Here is an 11,580-nt window from a genome sequence, read left to right as displayed (position 1 = left end):
TCCAATAAATCCCAAAAAGATATGGAAAGCATTTTAGTTCGGTATTGTCAGAAGTTCCAATTATATACGCCTAAATGCGTTCCCGAAATAGAGGCGTCTACATCATCTATATTTGACTTTGGTGAAGATAATACTGAAGGTATTTATTATTTCGAGAAATCTATCGGTAACAGGTTAATTAACACTTTTGAATTAATTTTATTTTAGATAACGTAATACACCCTGCGAATGACAAAAGTTATATAAAACTGGAATTTCAACAATACATGCGTAATCCAGATTCAACATTTGAAACATTGAAAAATTTTCCAACAATTTTAAAAGCATTTGAGCGCTCCAATACTCCTCTTACCTCGTCTGCACCTGTAGAGAGACTTTTTTCATTTGCTGGAATAGTGCTAGCTCCGAAACGTCAAAAACTTTCAGACGAACAGTTTGAAAAATTGGTTCTTTTAAAAGCCAATAAAGATTTTATTTAGTTGTTAGGTGTTTAATTTTCAAAAATTTTGTACATTTTGTTTTTTCTTATTGTTTGTTTTTCTGTTATATTTTGGTTAAAACTATTGTTACTACTTTTTTACAATATAAAAGTAAATTAAGAAAGTTATAAATTTATGTATTATTTATATTGATTAAATATTATTGAAACATTATGTTATTTTATGATAATAACATATTTGCTTTCTATTAAAATTTGTTTTGTATATTGTGTTTTGTATATTGTGTAATGCACGAATTTGTTAATAATTACATTGTTGGTAATAAATACTTTAAAAGTAATCATTACACATTTCTCACCAATTACTTTCAGTTTCAATTATATTTTACCCAATTACATGTAATTGGTAATTGGCATTCACCAATTACAAATTACATGTAATTGGTAATTGGCATTCACCAATTACAAATTACGTGTAATTGGTAATTGGCATCCACCAATTACAAATTACATGTAATTGGTAATTGGCATTCACCAATTACAAATTACGTGTAATTGGTAATTGGTTATTGTCAATTACCAATTACACGTAATTGGTAATTGGACCTGTAATTAATTACAAAATGTAATTGGTAGTGCCCAAGTCTGATTTTGGGCCGATTTTAATGAAACATTGGGATCTAGCATTTACAACAACAGTGCAAAAATGGATTTTAACCTTTAAGAGCACTTGGGGTCAAAATGGCTGTGTTTTTCAAGATTTTAAAAGTTGAGGGTCATTTGGACCACAAGTGCGGCTAAGGGTTAATTTCCATTTTTGTGCTGTTATTTTAAATTCTGTACTTTATGTTATATTTTCCTCAAGTTTCATTAAAATCGGCCCAAAATATATAACATTTTGCTATATTTTCATTAGAAATTCCAAATATTGAAAAATTTGACCTTTGACCTTCACGATTTAAAGGTTAACGATATCCGATTTTAGTAAAACTTTCAGAGTATATTTAAAATTACCAGGGCTATAATATTATGAATAGATTTTACTTTTGGCTCATTCGCCAAAATATGGACAAAAAAAACTGTTTTTCTTGAAAATCGCAAAATTTAAATCGCAGGTACGGAAAAACTGTAACAGGTATTGACATAATTTTTTCATATTTTTATTCCCTATTATGATCTCAATAAATCCCAATGTGATGATCGAAAAATTCTGAAATTTGTTTAACAAAATTTTTAAAAATTTGAAAATGGAGATTCGAAACTGCCGTAAAAAAAATAATTTTTTTGGTTATACCTGCGAATAGGTTAACGGTATCCTACGAAGACAAAAACTCATACACAAGTAAATACGGATATATTTTAAATAAAAATTAGCTTTTATTTTAATTTTTCTCGAAATATGTTAATTTGTTTTCCTAAACTTCTTGTTCAAGTGGCCTGAGACACATTAATGGTCTGGCGAATTTGTAATAACTTTACCAGTTTTTAACCAAATTTTGTCATTTATATCTCATTGCAACGATAATTACGTACACATTTCGATTCTTTTGCATTCAATTGCAAAAGTGTTTATTTAGTAGCAAAATTTTTACAAAAACTGAAAAATTTGCATTTTTCCCGAATTTTGGCGATACAGGGTCAATTCAGGGTACAGGGTCAATTTCCAAAAAATTTTTTTTTATGTAATATTCATTAATATAAATAAATCTACATATTTCTAGAAAACAGTGCAGAAAGTTAACGAGATTTACCTATTTATTCCATATAAATAGTAAAATTTTGCATATATCTGAACTTTGCCCTCAATGCGCGTCCAGAAAACGTTGTCCGATTTGGCCCAAATTTTCAGCACTTAACTTTTAGACCTAGTGTCACAATATTCCACCCGGCACTCTTTGAAATCTAAAAAAAAAAATCGGCTGTCACTCTACTGGTTATCCATAGTAAAAGTTTTTACCCACCCTACTCCACATTTTTAATAACAGTGGGTCCAAATATATCCCGATTTTCTAGATTTTTCTTTTATTGGACTAACAACAAATGTATATGTCAAACAAAAAAAGAGTTATTTAAAAATCGTGACTGATTCCAAAGTTATAGGTATTTGAATTAAAAAAAAAATTAAAAAGGCGATTTTTCTCTAGTTTTTGGGAAAAAAGTACTTTTTCTATTTTTAAGTTATCTAAAAAATTTCTAAGAGGATGTATAATGAATTTGTACTTTTTGAAAAGCTAACTTTACACTAAATATTTTAAATGAAAATAAATTTAAAAATTCTCGATACGAAGGGGACCAGGTCCATTCATATAACGCCTATTTTTTTATATAAAATTCAAATTTAGGGCAAAAATTCTCAAATCGCGTAGCCGATATCAAAATAAGATAACCTATTTTAGATGGCCAAATATGTTCTTAAATGTTTTGTAAAGGCTTCCGATAACCCCGCTTCTGGTATGGATATTATAGCAAAAAAACTAAAAAATTCCATTTTTGGGATTTTTCAAAAACTTTTTGGGAATTACGGGATTCTTGATTATAAATTTTAAAATTTTAAAAAGTCTATATAACTGTAAAATTTCATTGAAAACTATTGATAAAGAAAAAAATTATTTTAATTTGAAAAATTTGTATCTTAGCAAAAACTCAAAACACTGGTTATCATAAAATTATTTAACTTTTTGGCTATTTCTAAGAAAATAAAAACCAAAATAACAAAAATTCCAACAAACGAGTTAGGTATTAGTATTTATATGCTAACGGCAGCCATTCACCATACAAAACGTATGAACATACCCAGGTATGTTGCTGTTGACGTGCGTAAAGCAGTTCTGCTGTTGACATAAAGGTTAAAGGGAACTACAACAACATGCTAACCGAAGGAGAAGCAGTGCATGAAATAATTGAAATTCTTACTTTATTTTAAAGTTGTTAAATGAATACAAATGTTACAACTTATCTTCCCCCCTCTACTAAAATCACTGCACTGCAAAACCATAAATTCCTTCAAGTATCCTCCTATCTCTACCACATGCTTTATCATCAACATCATTTTCCCTCTTGATTTACAATGTTTCCAACCAACTATCTCAAGTGTAATTCAAATATTATTTAACCCACTAAATTGTTACTTAAAATCTTCAAAAGAAATTTTCAAAAACCAACAAAAAAAAAAAACCAGCCACAATTGAACTTTTTATCATCAATTAAAGCTTGTTATACAAAATCAGTTCCAAAATGATGTTCCAACAACTTTTTGTGCCTTTTGTGGTCAAAATCTTTGGCAAAGTACTTGTATTGAATGGCTGCTAAAAACTGCACTGAAGTACTGCAGTCAGTCATTTTGTTAGCTGCTGCTTAAAGTTGTTGGTTGCCAACTACTTCATCACCTTTTTTAGCCACTTCAAAATTGTACACAGCGCTGCTCTTCAGTTACTCTTACAATGGACAAAGTTTTATGTTGGTTGTTAATGCAGATTGTGATGATGATGATGGAATTAATTCTTCCAAAAATGCACTGCTACAAATACAAATTTGAAGTGGGGCGAGCGAGATACTTGAGTTTAAGCGCCACCACCACATACTTGAACTAAAATCATTATAAAATGATTGGAAATAAAAAAGTTTTTTCTTTTCCTTGTTTTCGTTGCTGGTTTGTTGTTCATTTAATGGAAAAGGGTTGTTGTTTGAAGCTGGAAAGACAAGAGATAAAAGTATGGTAATTATATGATTTTAGTGTAAAGAAAAAATAGTGTTTTATGTAGACTGCACAAAAAATGTAGGGGGACAAATAATTTAAGACAAAATTAAACCTTTAATGTAACGGGTCATTCGTTGATGTGAACTGGTCACCGAGGTCGTGCGATTTGACCCCGTTAGACTTTTTCTTGCTGGGTTTTATTAAGTCACGGGTCTATGCGAATTAGCAAAAAACTACAGCGGCCCTCAAAGCCAACATAACCCATGCCATCGATCAAATTCAGTCTGATTTATGAGCCAGAGTCATGGAAAATTGTACATTACGGATGCGCGCCTCCCAGTGAAACAAAATGTGGGACTATTTTAAAAAAATAGTTTGTTTTCTCCTCAAGACAGGAATGTCAAATTCGAATCAAGATTAGTTCCGGCTTTCGCCAGCTCTAAATTTTCCTTAAATTTTTCCGTGTCTAGGAAACCATACAAAAGTATGGTATATCTCTTCGAGAGACATCCAACATTCTTGGACAATTTTCGGTGTGATATACACACACTATCTAGGGAACTAATGGTAGCTTTGGTGTCAGTAAATATGTGGATATTCCTGCTCGATTTCCTTTGATACTACTTTTATAGCCATAATTTAGGCTGAATAATGCTACAGTAATTTCTGGCCTAAGGGACTGTCTCAGATTCAAGAGGTCCAAAAAGATACAACACACTACCTTTTCATAAGATCTTGATCAATGAATATTTGGATGATGTTCTTCGCAATTTGGAGGTCATTCTCATAGTCAGATCGAGCCGGCATATTCGTCATAAAAATTGATGAGAGGTTTTGGTATTGTGGCCAGTATACGTTTTGATACCTTAATTTAGGAAAATTGTTTTTATGCCTATTCAGGACTACTAAAGCGCCTACAGGTTTGTTTATTCTGGTTCCAGTTTAGTTTATTATCCTGAATTAGTCCAACATATTTGGCATTGTCAGATAATGTCGGAATAGCCACTATGAAATGATCGAGGCGCCTAGAGTAAATTAAATGTATCTGTATTTTAAGAGCCTTCCGAAGAATGAGATGTCCTCAGATACTGTTTCCAGTTGTTCCATAGTTTAAGGCACTCTGTATATCGAGGAAGTTCAGAATACCTTGTCATCAATGATTCTTTCCGAAGCTTTAATTAAAAGAGGACAGGATGGATGATTGGTGTGAAGCTTTGCTAAGAGATGCTTTTACTTTTTCGGGATGCAGACAATCTTGTAAGATGTAAATTTTGATGGGATATGAGACAATCGTAAGCTCGCCTTGATGACTATAGGGAGCCATAGCATTATAATATTAATGATATCCTTAAAGTTCCCTGCAATTATACCTTCAGAGCCAGGATATTTAATGGGATGTAAGCTTTTAACTACTCATCGAATGTGATGCTCTGTGATTGGTATTTTAGATATGCTTTCTCTCATTTGGGGATGAAGACAATATTCAGAGCTATCCATTTTGATGTGACATGAGACAAGGTAATGCAGTCCCTGAAGATTATCAAGAGCCATAGCATAAGAGTACTAACGATATTTTTTAAGGACGTTGAATTGATAATTTCCGAAACTAGATATTTAAAGTGATGGAGGCATTTAGCTGTCGTATTATTATGGAAAGGAAGATATTCCTTTCCATAAGTACCTCCAGGATGTCTTGTTTGCTAATCCAGGTTCTGTTCATATTCTTAATGTAGGATGCTATTGCTGGACCTGATGATGAAATCTAACTTAGCCTAGTTGTTTCTGATGAGATTTTTACACCACTGCAGTATTTTTTCCAGGATTGTGATTTAGCTTTCCGTACTAGGCTTTTAAAATAGTTTTGCGAGTCTTTACATACGAGCCAATCTCCACATTTTGTATACTAATTAGACAGCAGATTGCATTCCCTGAGCCTAAACTTACCTCTCCTCATACTTTACTTACTGGATTTCTCTATTGCTTCAGCTAAGACATTAGTTAGTAAACCGGTTGCGTTGTCTAAAGTCTGGCTAACATTCACTACAATTGGTCGGATTGATGTTGGCGTCCACTGGAACATCGTTCGATTCCAGTAGGGTACCATCATCTTCTACTTCCATTTTGTCAAAGAAAGAAACTACTAGTCTTGAAACCGTATGGTTGTCAGATGATAAAGCAGATTTCTTGACATAAATAGATATGTCAAGCCATTTACTAATAGATCGATTGTGTAGAAAGAATTCTGTCCGATTAATGAACCTCATTTCTTTATTTACAAAATATTATTTTCAGACCGTGTGAAAAAATATCTTTAAATTTGTTTATCATTCAGTTCAATGTGTGTTACTACTTGCAGACATTATTTTTCGTTTTATAGCTCATGTCTTCTCATAAAGAGTAAATCAAATTGTAAAAATAAAATTGTGTTGAAAAAAGAAAAAACTATATTATATTATGTATAACACAATATACATTTACATACATTCATATGTGTATACTTAATACATATGAATCTTTAAACTGATTTACATATTTATTATGATTTTTTTATGGTTGAACAGTGATTTTATATTGTTCTTTATGTGGAATATGTATATGGGAGGGATGTGTAATAAGTGTAATAATTGAAAGATGATGTAAATGTTGTTAAAATTTGAATTATTGATTTCAAAGGCTCCCTCTATACAAATCATTTAGTATTGCAATAATTCTAAGTAGTAGAGGCCGATGAATTTACTTACAAACTTTAACTGAATAAATTGGCTACAAGTCGGTAAATATTGCACCAAATGTAGGACTACAATCTGTGATCACTTATAAAGGGTCTTCCAATAGGAACTTCCGAACTTTGACAAATGATATTGTTGACGCATCTTGGCTACCATTTATTCAGTTTATTTTATATATCTGTGATCACTTATAAAGGGTCTTCCAATAGGAACTTTCGAACTTCCGAACTTTGACAAATGATATTGTTGACGCTACTTGGCTACCATTTATTCAGTTTATTTTGCCAAATTACCATTTTCAGATATAGCGTTCAATAACAAGTGCAAATGCTAAACTTTGATGGGCCCTGGAGCATTTGGAAACTAGCCTAAAATTTCATCAAGAAATCATCATCAGCAATGAGGCCCATTTCTTGATGAATGGGTACTTCAACAAACACAATTCTGATTTATGCTCCAGAGTCTTGAAAAATTGGATATGCCGGATGTTATACTTTATAGATATTGTTATGGCAGGGAGGATAGAGGGAGTAGTGTTTGTGGACATTTGATTTGAATTTTCCTATATTGAAAGTGACAGGAAAGACTTCAGCATGAAGCTTATTACACATACGGCCTGTAATGCTAAAGAACGAATTTTCCCTGTAATGTGTTTCCCTGTAATCCACTGTCCAATCGACCACGAATTGATGAGCCCTTGCCGAAGAACGTGTATTGCGTAAAAAACTACAGGTTTAGGGAGCAAGTTCCTTAATTTCTGCAGAGCACATTCCATTGTAGTATCGGCAGAAAAGTGAAAAACAACCCACATTGAGACGATGTTCCAGTAACTCAATAGAGCTGGATACTCTACTGTCACCGATAAGCACCTTCGTTCATCGAACTTCGAACTGGATACTCATGACTGGAACATCAAGAGCTTCTGATTCTTTAATATTTACACCACCCATTAAAACAGACGAAGCAAGATGATCTATCTATATATAACTGAATGAATATGAATGGCAAATGTTGCTGTCCTCTGCAAAACAATAAATAGTGCTGGAAATTTGACGTAGAAGGTAGTTTAGAAGGATAAGTAGGAGAAGTGATGGAGCCTTGTGTTACCCCTGAATATATCTTGAACTCTTTTGATGAGATTCCATCTACAACAACTCGTATAGTGCGATCTATTAGAAAGCTCGATGTAAATTGAAAATATCTAGCACTTTACTTTCGTCAAAATGGTGAATGGAATGAAAACATTTTTTCAATAGAAAGGCTAGCAAGTCTCCCATAGAGCGTCCTCTACAAAAGCCATACTACCGGCCGCTGAGTAGATTGTTCGACTCTAAATATTTCACAAGATGGTAGTTAACCATTTATTTTTATTTATTTATTTATTTATTTAATTTAGTCTATGGATATTATCCTTACAGACTGAGTGTTAAATTAAATTGTACAATGTATTCTTAATGTAAAGATTGTTAGTTATTTAAATTGATAATAATATTTCGTTTTACAACATCAACATTTAAAGTGAAATCTATGAAGTTAAACATTTCGTTAAAACTACAACATAATTTCCTAAACGGATCTGCCATTTCGTAGTTTGTTCGAAAAGTTTTAACATAAAGTGGGTTATTAAATCGTAATGAGCGTTGAGGAACATTTAATGATATCTTACTTAAAAGAAAATCGGACAAAACATTTCCATTTAAAAGATTTACAAGAAATGAAACGTTAAGCATAATTCTTCGGCTTTTTAATGTTGGCAGTCGAATCAAAGTAAGTCGTGAAGAATATGATGGAAGCGAAGAATATCCTCGATATACATCTCTTAAACAAAATAGCAAAAATTGTTTCTGGACAGATTCGATACGATCAATGTAAACATTATAGTAGGGGTCCCACACAATTGATCCATACTCTAAAATCGGTCTTACAAGTGATGTAAATAATGTTTTAGTGATGAAGGGATCATTAAATTCCTTTGCCCATCGTTTGATAAAAGCTAAGATTCCTCGAGCTTTGTTAACAGCCATCGTAATATGTTGTATGAAGTTTAATTTTCCATCTAACAAAATACCAAGATCCATAATTGCTTTTACCGATTCTAGTTTATAACCACCGATGAAGTAGTGATCAAAAACATCACACCTTCTCGAAAAAGTCATGTGCTTGCATTTTTTCAGGTTTAGTTCCATTAAATTATGGCTGCACCAATTATAAAAGTTATCCAAGTCCTTCTGAAGGTAAATATGATCTGGTGAATGTTTGAGGCTTAAAAATATTTTAACATCATCTGCGAACATCAGTACATTCGAATAGTTTATTGCTTCAGGCAAATCGTTGATGAAAAGCAAAAATAAAATAGGGCCGAGATGACTTCCCTGCGGAACACCGGATTTTACCAAAATATTTTTCGAAATTGTAGAATTGAATTTTACGGACTGTGTTCTGCATAAAAGATATGACTTTAACCAGCTTAAATAAGTATTGTTGAAACCCATTGTATCCAATTTTTTTAACAGAAGTTTGTGATTAACTTTGTCAAAGGCTTTACTGAAATCCGTATAGATGACGTCAGTATGTTGACCAATAGTAAATCCTTCATTAACCAAAGTTGTTAATTGTAGAATGTTAGTCATAGCTGAAGATCCTTTGCGAAAACCGTGTTGACAAGTCGTTAGTAAGGGAGATACTTGATGAACGAGAGAGTCAGTAATACATTTTTCAAAAAGTTTTGGAATAGCGCTTAGTTTAGCTATGCCTCTATAATTTATTATATTTGATTTATTTCCAGATTTGAATAAAGGAATGAGGAACGATTCTTTCCAAATTTTAGGGAAGTAACCACATTTTAATGATGTATTAAATATAATTGATAAAGGTGTTGCAATAGCTGGAGAACAATTTTTCAAAACACAACTTGGTATGCCATCTGGTCCACACGACAATGAGGATTTGAAGCATTTTAAACATTTTATAATGTGTGTAGTGTCGAGTAATGGGAATGATATCATTTGAATGGGGTGAACATTAAATGGATAGATTTCATCATCATCATATTTGGCATTAGAGTAAGTAGATGCAAAAAATTCAGCGAATAAGTTGGTAATTTCCGATTCATCACTTGACTCTGTACTTAAATATTTCATAACTTTCGGGGTGCCACAAATCTTCCTTTTTGTGTTAACAAAAGTAAAGAACGACCTCGGATTGTGTTTAAAATTACGTTTCATTTTGATTAAGTAGTTTTTATACAGTTTAGCATTTAACAAATTGTATTCAGCACGAAGAACAGAATATTTTCTATAATCGAGTGCGTGGCCAGATATTTTGTATTTTTTGTAATGCTTATTTTTTGAATTTTTTAAGGAAGAAAGTAGTTGAGAGTTCCAGGGTGGACCAGTCTGAGAACGTGGTAAACGTTTTGGAATACATTCATCCATATATTGGTACATGGTTTCATAAAAAATTTTAATCATTTTGTCGACAGAATGAGGCGTACCATTTGGGATGGTTAATAGTTGAAGCCAATTAGTATTATATAAAAGGTTATTAAAGTCAGTATAGTTCGTACGTTGGAAGCAAAACATTTTTTCCTTTTTTATAAAATTTTTAACGCAATAAAAACCTTGAATATTACAGCTTATTTCAATTGTGGGGTGGTAACGATCTTCCGGCAGAGTAACTGGATCAACACGATTTACTGTACATTCATTAGGTACATTTACAAATACCAGATCAAGCAATTTTCCAAAAATGTTGTATGATCCGTTGATTTGGTGTAGACATAAATTTGAAATCTCACTAAATACATCGTCGCCATTTCCATCAGATCTTATGGGTATATAATTGTTATTCTCATTGAAGAATTGCCAGGTAATTTGAGGTAAATTAAAGTCACCAAGAACAAAAATGAGATCATCAGGATTTGTTTTTAAAGAGACAATTTTAATTGAAGCAATGTGCTGTTGATAAATTAATAAATCCGATTGAGGAGGAATGTACGAACAGGTAATAAAAACTTTCTTGTGATTTATTTTCATGACCACAGCAATAAACTCAATGTTATAGGCTGCATCAAATTTTAATTCCTCAGCTGAAAATTGATTAGAGATCGCTATTAATACACCACCCCCAGTCGTATTTGTAATTCTATCTCGACGGAAGACTTGAAAATTGTTGCAAAAAATTTCCATATTTAAAAAAGTATTGTTAAGCCAGGTCTCGGTGAAGCAAATAACATGATGATTCAAACTAAAACTATCTTGATATAGTTTAGAGCATTTACTTTTCAGTCCTCGAACATTTTGATATATAATATTAAGTTGAATATCATTAGTATTAATTAGTTTTTTTGGTTTGTTGGTTGACGTGGTGGAAGATGTACAGTATTATTTACACGTTGATTTATATTGTATTCATATTCTCGAACTATAACATGATTTGGCCAGAATGACGGATCAACAACACAGTCAAAAATATTAAATGGAACAGTAATTTTAAAAGACGTTATACTCCTTGTTTGTGAATAAGAAAATTTGTGAACAATAATGTCGACATTTTGGTTGAGCTGAGATTTAATATAAAAATCAATATCATCAGCAGAAGTGTCAAATGCAAAGCGTGATATGAAAATTTGTTTCTTTGGAGGGACTACTCTTAATTCCCTACGAGAAATAATATTGTTTCCATTATTCATTACAACTTCGGCATAATTTAAATTT

This window comes from Calliphora vicina, chromosome 3, assembly GCF_958450345.1.
Source record: "Calliphora vicina chromosome 3, idCalVici1.1, whole genome shotgun sequence".
NCBI classification, from domain to species: Eukaryota; Metazoa; Arthropoda; class Insecta; order Diptera; family Calliphoridae; genus Calliphora; species Calliphora vicina.
Note: the sequence above shows the minus strand (reverse complement) of the source record.